Raw genomic sequence first — 14,487 nt, forward strand, 5'->3', positions numbered from 1 at the left:
CCTTCCAAGATGGCCCAATGTTAAGGTTGAAGGAAATTTATGCTTCATCTGCGATCATTGCGAGATTGAGGACATTTCTGGTATGCTAAACCTAACAATGTTGGTGTGTCTCTGACATCAAAACATAAAGAGTACGGTGTTTGTATCAACCTGACTTCACTTTATTCCTCCTGGAACCTTGGGCGAAATTCTCCGACCTCCCGCAGGGTCGGAGAACCGCCCAGGACCGTCGAAAATCCCGCCCCCGCTGCGGCCGGAATTCTCCGCCACCCGGGAATTGGCGGGGGGCGGGGATTGCCCTGCGCCAATCGGTGTGCCCTCTGCGCCGATTGGCGAGCCCCCTGCGATAATTCTCCGGCCCGCACTGGGCCGAAGTCCCGCCGCTGAGAGGCCTCTCCCGCCGCCGTGGTTTCAACCACCTCTGGTGGCGGCGAGATTGGCGACGCGAGTGGGCCCCCGGGGTCCTGGGGGGCCACGTGGCGATCGGACCCCGGGGGGTTGCCCCCACGATGGCCAGGCCCGCCATTAGGGCCCACATTGGTGGGCGGGCCAGTGCCGTGGGAGCACTCTTTTTCTTCCGCGGCCACCGCTGCCTCCACCATGGCGGAGGCGGAAGAGAACCCCCCTACTGCACATGCACCGGTGGTGATATCAGCGGCAGCTGACGCACCAGCGCATGCGCAAACCGGGAAAGGCCTTTCGGCCTACCCCGGTGCCGGGCGCCGGGCATCAAAGGCCGTTGGCGCCGGTTTTAGCACCAGTCGGCGTGGCGCCAACCACTCCGGCGCGGGCCTAGCCCCCTAAGGTGCGGAGAATTATGCACCTTTGGGGAGGCCCGATGCCGGAGTGGTTGGTGCCACTCCGTTACACCAGGACCCACCCGCCCCTCCGGGTAGGGGAGAATCCCGGCCCTTGAAACTATGAGGTTGCCACAGGCACAACTGTCACATGTGCCCATGCAATGGCATCCTCATGTGGCTCATCAAAATCTTTGCCCTCTTCGGATTTAACCTCCTCAATGCCCTCTGCTTCTGAGGAGATGTTGAGCTCTTCCCTATCTCCCTGTGACAACATCCCCTCCCCCCCCCCCCCCCCCCCCAACTTTTATAGTTCTTGGTTCTATATGGTACAGCAGACAATGATGAGGAGGGAGGGTAGACAGGAAAGGAATTGGCCCACTCAAGGACACCGGAGTGAATCTATGCATAGAGCCAGAGGAAATAGGTGAAGTACTAAATGAATACACATCAGTGCGCACCAAAGAGAAGGACTTGGTGGAAGATGAGTCTGGGGAAGGGTGTGTAGATAGCCTGGGCCACAATGAGATCAAAAAAGAGGAGGTGTCGGGTGTCTTGAAAAAAATTAAGGTAAATAAGTCCCCAGGGCCTGATGGGATCTATCTCAGAATACTGAGGAAGACAAGGGAGGAAATTGCTGGGACCTTGACAAAAATCTTTATATCCTCACTGGATTTAGATGAGGTCCCAGAGGACTGGAGAATAGTTAATGTTGTTCCTTTGTTGAAGAAGGGTAGCAAGGACAACCCAGGAAATTACAGGCTGGTGAACTTTACGGCAGTGATAGGGAAATTATTGGAGAGGATTCTTCCAAAAAGGATTTAGTCCCATTTGGAAGCAAGTGGACAAATTAGCGAGAGGCAGCACGGTTTTGTGAAAGGGAGGTCATGTCTCACTAAGTTGATCGAGTTTTCCGAGGAAGTGACAAAGATGATTGATGCAGGTAGGGCAGTGGATGTTGTCTGCATGGACTCTAGTAAGGCCTTTAAAAAGGTCCCTCACGGCAGACTGGTCCAGAAGGTGAGCTGGCAACTTGGACACAGAACTGACTCAGTCACAGAAGACAGAGGGTAGCAGTAGAAGGGTGCTTTTCTGAATGGAGTGCTGTGACAAATGTTGTTGCGCAGGGATCAGTGCCGTGACCATTGCTGTTCGTAGTATATATGAAGCGAGGGAGGAGATTTCTGCGCCGTTGGCGATGATCGTCGCGTCCTCACTCTCCACTGGAGCAGTACCGGATGATTGGAGGGAGACGAATGTTGTTCCCCTGTTCAAGAAAGGGAATAGGGAAATCCCTGGTAATTACAGACTTATGACTGTGTGGTGAGCAAAATATTGGAAAGGATTCTGAGAGATAGGTATATGATTATTTAGAAAAACATAGTTTGATTAAAGATAGTCAGCATGGCTTTGTGAGGGGCAGGTCATGCTTCACAGGCCTCATTGAATTGTTTGAGGATGTGATGAGACACATTGATGAAGGTCGGGCAGTGGATGTGGTGTATCTGGATTTCAGTAAGGCATTTCATAAGGTTCCCCATGGTAGGCTCATTCAGAAAGTTAGGGGGCTTGGGATACAGGGAAATTTGGCTGTCTGGATACAGAATTGGCTGGCCGAAAGAAGACAGAAAGTGGTAGTGGATGGAAATTATTCAGCCTGGAGGTTGGTGACCAGTGGTGACCCGCAGGGATTTGTTCTGGGACCTCTGCTCTTTGTGGTTTTTATAAATGACTTGGATGAGGAAGTGGAAGGGTGGGTTATTAAGTTTGCCGATGACACAAAAGTTGGGGGAGTTGTAGATAGTGTTGAGGGCTGTTGCAGGTTACAACAAGGCATTGACAGCATGTAGAGCTTGGCTGAGAAGTGGCAGATGGAGTTCAACCTTGATAAATGTGAAGTGATTCATTTTGGAAGGTCAAATTTGATTGCTGAATACAGGGTTAAAGGCAATATTCTTGGAAGTTTTGAGGAACAGAGAGACCTTGTGGTCCACGTACATAGATACCTCAAAGTTGCCACCCAGGTTGATAGGGTTATTAAGAAGGCATATGGTGTGTTGGCTTTCAGTAACAGGGGCATTGAGTTCAAGAGCCGCGAGGTTTTGCTGCAGCTTTATAAAACTCTAGTTAGACCAGACTTGGAATATTGTATCCAGTTCTGGTTGCCTCATTATAGGAAGGATGTGGATGCTTTGGAGAGAGTACAGAGGAGATTTGCCAGGGTGCTGCCTGGAATGGAGGGCATGTCTTATGAAGAAAGATTGAGGGAGCTCGGGCTTTTCGGAGCAAAGAAGGAAGAGAGGTGACTTATAGAGGTGTACAAGGTGATGAGAGGCATGGATAGATTGGATAGCCAGAGACTTTTACTCAGGCCAGAAATGGCTGTCACGAGGGGACATAATTTTAAGGTGCTTGGAGGAAGGTATAGGGGAGATGTCAGAGGTAGGTTCTTTACACAGAGAGTGGCGGGTGCGTGGAATGCACTGCCAGCGGAGGTGGTGGAGTCTGAGTCATTTGGGATATTTAAGCGACTCTTGGACAGGCACATGGACAGCAGTAAATTGAAGGGGTGTAGGTTAGGTTGACCTTAGTTTAGGATAAATGGTCGGCCCAACACCGTGAGCTGAAGGGCCTGTACTGTTCTATGTTCTACGTTAAATGATTTGGAGAAAAATGTAACTGGTCTGATTAGTAAGGTTGCGGACGACACAAAGGTTGGTGGAATTGCGGATGGTGATGAGGGTTGTCAGAGGATACAGCAGGATATAGATCGGTTGGAGAATTGGGCAGAGAGATGGCAGTTGATCCAGGCAAATGTGAGGTAATCCATTTTGGAAGGTCTAACACAGATGGGAAACATACAGCAAATGGCAGATCCCTTAAGAGTATTGCCAGGCAGAGGGATCTGGGTCCACACGTCCACAGGTCACTGAAAGTGGCAACTCAGGTGGAGAAGGTAGCAAAGAAGGCATATGGCATGCTTGCCTTCATCAGATGGGGCACTGAGTATAAAAATTAGCAAGTTATGCTGTAGCTTGGAATATTGTGTTCAGTTCTGATCGCCACACTACCAAAGGATGTGGTGGCTTTGGAGAGAGTACAGAAGAGGATTGCCTGGATGTTGCCTGGTATGGAGAGTATTAGCTATGAGGAGAGGTTGGATAAACTTGGTTTGTTCTCACTAGAATGATGGAGGTTGAGAGGCGACCTGATGGAAGTCTACAAATTTATGAGGGGCATGGACAGAGTGGATAGTCAGAGGCTTTTTCCCAGGGTGGAAGAGTCAATTACTAGGAGACATAGGTTTAACGTTCAAGGGACAAAGTATAAAGGAGATTTGCAAGGGAGGTTTTTTTACACAGAGGGTAGTGGGTGTCTGGAAGAAGACAATGCCTGGTTAGAAGGGGTCTCTGATAATGCTGTCTACCTTCCTGAGGCAACGGGAGGTGTAGACAGAATCAATGTGCAGGTCGCAAGCTTGTGTGTAGCGTTAGGCTGAATTCACCACACTCTGCAGTTTCTTGCGACCTTGGACCAAGCAGTTGCCATACCAGGCTGTGATGCAGCCGGATAGGATGCTCACTATGGCACATCTGTGGAAGTTTGAGAGAGTCGATGCAGACATGCCGCATTTCTTTAGCTTCTGTAGGAAGTAGAGACGTCGTTGGGCTTTCTTGACTGTTGCATCAGCGTGAATGGACCAGGACAGACTGTTGGTGATGGTGACCCCTCAGGAACTTAAAGCTATCGGCCATCTCCACTTCGGAGCCATTGATGCAAACCGGAGTGTGTGGCGTGCTACGCTTCCTGAAGTCAATGATCAGTTCCTTGGTCTTTCCGACATTTAGAGAGAGAGGATGGGCAGCATGTGCTGTACTTTTCTTTGTTCTTTAGGAGATGCTCTGCAATGAGTATTGGAGGGCCCCATCTAACTGTTCCAAAAAATTTAAATGCATCTTCGAGAGACAAATAATTTGTTGTATTAAGGACCTTGGGCAGGAATCTCCATTGACTGATGTTGAAATCTCGAAACACAACTGGACGGAGAATAGGTTCCGATGCCAAAATCGTGGTGGGGGCCGACTTGACGGCAAATCGCAATTCTCCGTCACCTCGCCGGCAGTGTCTATGCGTTCTGGAGCAGTAAACACCATTTTCATATCATTAGCGGGCCTGACCTAGTATTCTCCAGGGCCTCCGCTATTCTCTGCCTGTTCTCGAGCCCGCGGTTTACTTGCGCTTTTAAAAATCGTGAAAACGGCATTGTGGCTGATGAAGGAGAAAACAAAGAGGCATAACCATGGGCTGCCGGGAGGGACACTGGCTGGTTGGGATGGCTGCGGTGGGGGGCCCTGCCAGGGCCGGGAGGCGGAGTGATGGGAGGGGAAGCGCCATGTGGCCGGGGTGACCCTCACGGGACTGGGGCAATGTCCCGTGGGGGGTCACAGATTAGCTGGATGTTGAGAGAGTGAAATTCTTTTACATTAATGAATCTTGCAGCCTGCTGCCAGGGAGCTCTCAAAGCCACGTGTGTATCGTCAATGGTATGCTGCGATCACAGAAAGCCTGAGAGCATAGAATCCTTACAGTGCAATGGACAATCTGAGACTCAGATTGCCCATTGAGTCTCCACCAACCCTCCAAAAGAGCACGCTAACTAGGCCCACACCCCCACCCTAACCCATAACCCAGTAACCCCACTTAAACATTTGGACACTGAAGTGCAATTTAGCATGAGCGATCCACCTAAGCTGTACATCTTTGGACTGCGAGAGGAAACCGGAGCATTTGGAGGAAACCGACACAGACAGGGGAGAACGTCCAGACTCCAGACAGTCATCCAAGGCTGGAATTTAACCATGGTCCCAGCGCTGAGGCAGCAGTAAAAATGTTTAATGCAGCATTAACATTCAGAACAACTGACAATGAATGTCCTCCAGGTACATGTGGCTTCCGTTTCTCATGAGAATGTTGTGAATATGAGCTACCACTGCCCTAAACAAGTGAAGCCGTGTGCAGCATTATCTTTTGTTCATTTCCATGTATGAGCTGCGTTTTAGAATCATGGAATCATAGAATTTACAGTGCAGAAGGATGCCATTCGGCCCATCGAGTCTGCACCAGCCCTTGGAAAGTGCACCCTACTTAAGTCCACAACTCCGCACTATCCCTGAAATGCAGTAACCCCACCTTATCTTTTGGACACTAAGGGGTAATTTAGCATGGCCAATCCACCTAAGCTGCACATCTTTGAACAGTGGGAGGAAACTAGAGCACGCACAGGAAACTCACGCAGACAAGGGGAGAAAATTCAACACAGTCACCCGAGACCTGAATTAAACACAGGTCCCTGGAGCAGTGAGGCAGCAGTGCTAACCACTGTGCTACCATGCCGTCATTACTACCACCATTTTCTATAGAGCCTTACTCACAGCAAACTTCTTTGTGGATTTGGCTCCTCTTTGTTGGCTTCTGGGCCTTCCTGGGGCATAACTAGCTTATGTTTCTCAGGGCTTTGGTCTTCCTTGAGCTGTGCCATTTGACCACCAGCCACTCTCCCCCTCATTCTAAACAAAGTGTTTTCTGAAGCCTGCATACGCCACTCTGCCTTGTTCCTGTGACCACTTACAATTGAGCAATCAATAGTAGTTCCGGAGAAATGTTCTCCCTTCATATGAAAAGCAGGAATGCAATCCTTATCCGTTGACTTTACCTCAGTCTGCACGTGACACCAATGTCACCCTTTGAAGATGATAACATCCTGGATGGTGATAGGTGGCTGAGCTTTCACTTCAGGTGCATTCACGACAAAGCTTTCCTCAAGTATCAAAAGATCCAAGTTCCAGGAGCCAGAGTTAATGTTGTGGTGTTTGTCCTCCAGTGGCCTGGGGAATAATTATGATGCCGAAATCTTGCACTTATGCCCTGACTGCAAGCATAGTGCCTCAAATGTCATGACCAGTGCACAGGGAACATTGTAGGTCCCCTGCTGTCTCTGCACAGCAGATGTGACCGTGATGTTTTTATCCTACACCTATTCTGACATTCCTCTAGAAGACCAGATGCACTGCAACAACTTAATAGATTTTTGTCTGAATGGACATCTTCAGAAAAGATGATAAGCTCATTCATTACATCAGACCCTCGAGTCCAGCACTCAGCTGAGCCATGCTCTCCATGATTTGAGCAGGACAGTTAGTGTGCCCCTTCAATCAGCCAAGAATTGCTGTGCTGAACTCCAACAACAAGCTGTGAAGGTCCTCGCTGACTGCATTTTTCTCTACCTTGTTTTTCGAACTGCACCATTGTCAGGTTAGATCAACAATGGTGCTGTTCGCCTTTGTCGAGGAGTCCCGCCTCCAATCTCTCTCTGTCATCCACCTGCTCCCTCCAATCCTATAGCCTCCTAATTCCCCTTTCTCCTATCACCAGCCAGTCTCCACCTGTCACTCTTGAACTTGTCATTGTTCATGTTGGTATTCCTCCTCTGCCCCAAACCTTTTAATATTTATGTCCCCTTGGTTTTTCTCGATCTGACCCCCCCCCCCTTTCTTGACGCCACATGCATCCTGACCATAGAACTACAGAATTCCAACAGTGCAAAACAAGGCCATTCAGCCCATCAAGTCTGCACCTACCCTCCAAAAGAGCACACTACCTAGGCCACCCCGCCACTCTATCCCCGTGACCCCATAACCCCACTTAACCTGCACATCTTTAGATTGTGGCGTGAAACCGGAGCACCCAGAGGAAACCCATGCAGATACAGGGAGAACGTGCAAAACCTGGGGAGACAGTTACCTAACGCCGGAATTGAACCGGGTCCCTGGTGCCATGAGGCAGCAATGCTAGCCACTATGCCACTGTACTGACTTTCTGGGACCACCCCCTCCCCGCCAATATCACCCTTAATTATTTACCAATCTTACATACACTTTAGCATACCATCTTACAGAATACATATGCCTCCCCTAAACTTTACTGTGGCCTCTGCCTCATTGTGCCATGATACCACAGTACATTTGGAATCCTTGTGGCACAGTGGTATCGCCTCTACTGCTGGAAAAGAAACTTCGGGTTCAAATCCAATACTATGATTTGTTGACCACGGAAGGAGCTTACAGAACGTGTTTCAAAGGGCCCAGAATGAGGAAAGGATCAAATTCTAAAGTTCTATCAAATATCCGCTCAGGCTCCTTAACCACACCAGACCAATAGGATTGAATCCTGGCACAGGTCCATACACAGGGTATATAATCACCTGCGACTACCAGGTACTTTAGGCACAATGGATATGTAACAGGATCAAACCTGTGTCTCAAACCCGGTGTGATATGCAAGCGGTAGAGTATCTTGAACTGAGTCTCCTCCATTCTATTGTGTATCAAAATTTTATTGGCTTAATCCCGCATACTACTCCATGTGTGCTCATCAATATTAGGTACCAAGTCTCTGCAAGGTACCCAATGTGCTAACACAGGATCTAGAAGGGCAGGATGTCGGAGCCTAGGCGAGCTGCTCCTCGCTTTATTGATGCAGACGTCGAGGCGCTGCTCGATGCCGTGGAGCAGAGGAGGGGCATCATCCGCCCGCGGAGAGGGCATCGCCAACCTGCCAGCACGGTACGCCAGGCCTGGCGTGACGTGGCTGCTGCCGTCAGTGCTGTGGGGCAGACCCCTCGCTCAGCAGAGCAGTGCCGAAAGAAGCTACACGACCTCACCAGGTCTGCCAGGGTAAGTGCCATGAGGGTGCCCCCTAGTCACAACCATCCCTCCCCCTTAACTGCCCGGGGGGGGGGGGGGGGGGGGGGGGGAGGGATTGGGGCAGAGTTATTTGAGGGTGGTTCACAAAGTTGTCACAGACCCAGCGCTCTGGCCCCGAGGAGAGATGCAATCATCTGATGACAACTTGCCCCCCCCCCCAAACTGTGCCAGTATCAGAACTTACTTCTGATACCTACCGTTTTGTAATGATCTACCTATGTTCCCTCCCCCAACAGGCCAAGGCCGGTCATAACCACCGTGAGCGGCACAAGACTGGAGGGGGTTCGCCCAACATGCACCCCCTCAGCACCTTTGAACAGAGGGCACTGGACCTTGTTGGGGGGTCTGCCACCCGCGATATCGCGCAATGCGAGGTTGGCGGAACTGCAGCAAGTGAGACAACCCTCCCTGACAAACACCCCCCCCCCCCCCCCCCCCCCCCATCCTCTGTCCCTTCACACACCCTGCCCACTGGGACACCTCCCCATCCTCTGTCCCTTCACACACCCTGCCCACTGGGACACCTCCCCATCCTCTGTCCCTTCACACACCCTGCCCACTGGGACACCTCCCCATCCTCTGTCCCTTCACACACCCTGCCCACTGGGACCGTCCAGCGGCCTGCCGAGCAAATCGAAATAACCCGTCTCATTCTCTTCCCTAGGACGTGATGCCGAACGACCAGGGCCGTCTGGCTGCAGACGGAGACAGGAATCTGCCGCCACCTCACCCGGGGCCTCACAACAGAGGGTGCCCGATCAGCGGGCAGCCCTATCCGCCCCAACCCAATCTGCGGACCAGGACGCACAGAGGGTTCGAAGTCCACCACCACCACCAGAAATGGCCAGGGACAACCCTCCTGTCGCTGAGCAGCCCCACACCATGGACGAGGACCTAACCATTGAGAGCGTCGGGCTTGCGGCACTGCTTTCTCCCACCACATCCATCATCCCAGAGATACACACCCCGGCGGGCCTATTTAGTGATGAGTCTCCTGGGGCACAGTCTGGTTGGCACATCACAGATGAGCAGGTACAGCAGGTGGAGGTCGGAGCAACAGAGGGCCCGGACTCGCGGAGGCCAGACCAGGCCCAGGATGCAGCTGGCTACCAGACGTTTTCGGAGTTCCTGGAGTTTCTCAACCCACCCGCACAGCCGATGCCTCAGGAAACCCAGGGAAACAATGACGGGATGAGGGCTTCCTTCCAGACTCTGCAGACGCTGTTAGAGGAGTCGAACCGCGTCCAAGAGCAGGGAGTGGTGCCGCTCATGGCAGAGACCCAGTCCGACACCGCACGGGTGGCATCCGCGGTGGAGGCAATGGGTCAGGTTATGCAAGACGTTGGGGTTAATGTGCACGCGTCATCCTCGGCCCTGGACAGGGTTGCCCTCTCACAGGCAGCAATGTGCCAGAGCCAAACCGACATTGCCGGCGCCCTGCGGGCCATGGCCGAGTCTCAGCAGGTCATTGGCCAGTCGCAGCAGTCAGTCGCCGAGAGCATCAACCGCCTGACACATGTGCTGGATGGCGTCGTGCACACTCAGGTTGAGATCGCACAGTCCCTGGCGGGAATGTCTAACTCCCTGGACTCCGTCTCTGCAAACCTTCGGATCCTGGTGGATACCGTTGCAGGCCTCCAGGACTGGCAGCGCCAGGTGTCGGTGGTGCGACGGGGAACCTCCCCGCTCGCACCTCTGTCCCAAAGTGAGGCCCGGGGGCCACCGGGCTCCCCGAGGGAGGAGGAGGTTTCGGGGCCCGTCCCATTAACTCCATCACGGGACGTCCCGGAATTCTCGGCCTCCCCCCGTCCCATCCCTGGTGCATCGGGTGGGCAGCAGGCAGAGCAGGGTGGCACAATGTCACCCGAGACGCCCGCAGAGCAGCCTGGCCCATCAAGGCCGGGTCGTCCCAGGAAACGCTTGGCCAAGGAGAAATGAGTCGAGGGGGGCGATTCGCAGCAATCCTCCTCCACTCCTGCTGTATCTTCTGGGGATTCACTTAGACGTAGTGGTAGGGCCCGTAAGGCAACTAAGATAGACACTGAGTAAGTTGGCACGGGTGAAGGGCACAGTTTAGTTGTAGGGGCTAGGGCACCTGTAAATAATTGTTAATATTAAACGCACTGTTCCACCTTACTTGTAATACCGTGTGATTGTTCCACAGCCACAGGAATCGTGATGGTGACCGAGTGTCGCTGGGGGTGACGGGTGGTGAAACCTCGGTGCCGGGTGTGCAGTCCCTGCCCCTACCCCCCTCCCACAGCTAGCCCACGCGGGCACGTGATGGAGTGTCAGTGACGAACTCAGCGGCCACCAAGGTGGATGGTTCAGCTATTGCCATGGGTCAGACTCTCTCTAACGATTCTGAGCTCACAGCTCTTCGCAGAGCGGGCTGTCATCATTCCACATGGCACTGATCACACCCGCTGACACAGCCATCAATGTTGTGCCATTCGGTCTGGACCCAGTGATAAGCGTCATGTCAAAGTGGAGCAGTGTACACTGAGGGGGGGGGGGGGGTTGTGGTGGTGGCAGTTGTGTGGTGACCCTCTGCATGACTAGCAATGCAGGTGGTGGTTTGGTGTTCATCGGGGACGTCACATGCGATGCGTGAACCGTGCTGCCACCATGGCGTCGCGTGCCCGCCGTCCTTGCCGGGTCCGTCGTGCCGCCTCCTGGACATCACCAGCACCTGGGTCGTGTCTGCGTGCTGCGCCCGCCACTCCGCCAGCGTCCTCCTCCTCCTCCTCCTCCTCCTCCTCCTCCTCCTCCTCCTCCTCTGTGCTGGCACCACTGCCACTAGCTTCTCCCTCCGCCTCCTGCAACAGGTCATCTCCCCTCTGCATCGCGATGTTGTGCAGCGCACAGCAGACCACTACAATGCGAGCGACCCTGTCGGCCTGGTACTGCAGGGCCCCTCCGGAGCGGTCCAGGCACCTGAATCTCATCTTCAGGAGGCCAAGGCAGCGCTCCACCACACCCCTGGTTGCTGCATGGGCCTCGTTGTATCGTGTTTCCGCATTGGTCTGAGGCCTCCGTATAGGCGTCATCAGCCAAGACCTCAGCGGATAAACCCTGTCACCTAGCAACCAGCCCCTCAGCCGGGGGGGGACGTCCCTCAAACATCGCAGGGATGAACGACTGCGCTAGTATGTAGGAGTCATGCACACTCCCTGGGAACCTTGCACAGACGTTCATGAACCTCATGTGGGGGTCGCATACCACCTGGACATTAATGGAGTATGTCCCCCTCCTGTTTGTGAACACGTCCCTGTCCACAGCAGGCGGGCGCATGGGGATGTGAACACAGTCGATTGACCCCTGAACCCTCGGTATCCCGGCCACACTGGCAAATCCACGGACTCGTGAGTCTTGACTTGCTCGGTCCTCGGGAAAGGTGATGTAGCGATCGGCGATGGCATAGAGGGCGTCGGTCACATCCCGGATGCACCTGTGCACCGATGACTGGGAGATCCCAGAGACGTCCCCACTCGGAGACTGGAAGGAGCCGGTAGCATAGAAGTTCAGAGCGACCGTCACCTTGATGGCTACCGGGATCGCGTGTCCTCCCCCCGTTCCACGTGGGCGAGGTGCGACAGGAGTTCGCAGATATGTATCACCGTCTGCCTACTCAGCCGGAGTCTTCTCCTGCAGGTGATGTCCGGCATTGTTAGGAAAGAGACCCGGACACGGTACACCCTCGGCTTTGGTCGTTGCCTCTGACGCCGTGGCTGCACCCTCACTCTCTCCTCTTCCTCTTCCTCCTCCTCCTCCTCCTCCTCCTCCTCCCCCCCCCCCATGCTGCTCGACGACTGGCAACTCCTCGGCCCTTCCCTCTGCTGCTGCAGCTGGCCCTGCAGCCACTGCGGGTTGTGGGTGTGGATGCTGCTGCATCTCCAAATCCAGTAGAGCTGCCCCAACCACTGCGCAGAACATAGCCGTTCTGTTCCCATGCATCGTGCTAACCTACAGAAGGGTGGTGGGGGGCAGAGAAACGGGACATGTTAGACGGACGTTAGTCGACACCTCGGCAGCCGCCAGCCATGGGATACCAGTGTGTCCCGGTGGCCTGGTCGCACTGCTGACACGCGGTCAGCCTAACCCCTGGTCACTTTCTGCATCCAACGGCCAGTAAACTATGGCCTCCTCACGGGTGCGTCAGTGGCCTGTGGCCGGAAGCCACAGGGGAACCAGCGGCCGTGTCCTCGTCACCTGCACACCATGGCATGGTGGCAGACATTTTGTTACGGGGTTGGACGGCTCACTCTCTACCTAACCCCCCCCCCTCCGTCGCCCCCCACTGCCCCCCTCCGTCTCCCCCACTGCCCCCTCCGTTTCCCCCACTGCCACCTCCGTCTCCCCCACTGCCTCCCCCGTCTTCCCCCACTGCCCCCTCCGTCTCCCCCACTGCCCCCTCCGTCTCTCCCACTGTCCCCTCCGTCTCCCCCACTGCCTCCCCCGTCTCCCCCCCACTGCCCCCGCTCTGGACCCCCTCCCGTTCCCAGGGATGCCTTCCCCGTTGTGGCCAGACTCGAGCGGTGCGCTGAACGGTGCGCTGAGCGGTGCGCAGAGTGGTGCCCTGACCTCCTCCAAGCAGTCGTCAGCCAGGCCGACTGGTTGACGAATTTAAAAAGCAGGTGTGTTTCACGACGTCCAAACAGGGCGCCATGACATCGGGACTTCGGCCCATCCGGGCCGGTGAATAGCGGGGGGGCTCTCAGTGGCGATTCTGGTCGTGTCAGGGGCGGGAAGGAGGCGTTTGTCGGGAAACGCGACTCCGACAATTTGCGGGGTTCGGAGAATAGCGGGAGGGCGTCGGAACAGCGTCGCCGTAAAAATTTCCGACGCCCGCTATTCTCCGAACCGTCGTGAGTCCAGAGAATCGCGCCCAAGGTATCATAAATCTTTAAACTTAACTGTCTAGGCTCAGTGGAAGTCAGGATTTTTTCCACCTGGGAAATAGAAGTTTCAAGATGCACAGTTGTCTTGTTAAGGATAAAGGCCACGATTCAGCGGCTCTTCATGCCTGCCTCTCACGCGATTCATAACGTTCAAAATGTCTCGCGAGCAACAAAGAAATGTCTTGTGAGCAATAAAGACGTCGTGAGCTGGATCTCACCCTCACTGGGCATGATCCAGATCAGCTGCCTCTCCCTCTGGCACCTTGGCACTGCCATCCCGGCACCCTGGCACTCCTCTCCTCGCTCCCTGCTTGCAAGCCGATGCCAAAATGTCCTCCTGCAATGGTGTCAGCAGTGCTAGATTTGGAACTCTATCACCTATGCGGCTGCGTTCCACCACATTGTTCTTCCTCCTCTCCTGTGAAGATAAGAGCACATTCGTGAGTTCCTCCTCTATGTGACTGAAGTTTACATGATTCTTCCCGACATCACTGTATTGTATGCCCAACACATCACAGAACTTCTCCCGTCTGTAGGCATGCCTGGAATCCAACCTCGTCCTTGCCCAGGCTTTCTTGGTTATATCCGGAGGCTTCCTCTTGCCATCACATGGCAGCAGTATACCCTGTTGATCACTAACTGCCTGCAGGAGGACCTGCAAGCAGTCATCAGAGAAGCGAGGGGCTATTTGTGGGCAGACATTTCCGTTGCCACTAACTTAGCTTTGTCCTCTGGCTGCCATACCTAAGATCCCTTCACAAGTTGGTGCTGTTGTGCTGCAGGATAGCAAATGTTGTCTGTCTCTGAAGAAGGTCCAGCCACTGCACAAACTTGTAAATTGTTCCCTCGGTCTTCCTAATGTCCATCCTTGTGTCCTTCTGAACCTCCCGCCTACACCTGGCTTCATGCAGAATCCCGTCCTGCTCCTACATCCCTGACAGCGCTGATGTGTTGGGTATGCTAGGTCTGCGAGGACTGCGTTTACCATAGCAGTGAGAGAGACAGGCTTCCAACACTTGGAGAAAT

The sequence above is a fragment of the Scyliorhinus canicula genome, chromosome 5, assembly GCF_902713615.1.
Source record: "Scyliorhinus canicula chromosome 5, sScyCan1.1, whole genome shotgun sequence".
Classification (NCBI taxonomy): Eukaryota; Metazoa; Chordata; class Chondrichthyes; order Carcharhiniformes; family Scyliorhinidae; genus Scyliorhinus; species Scyliorhinus canicula.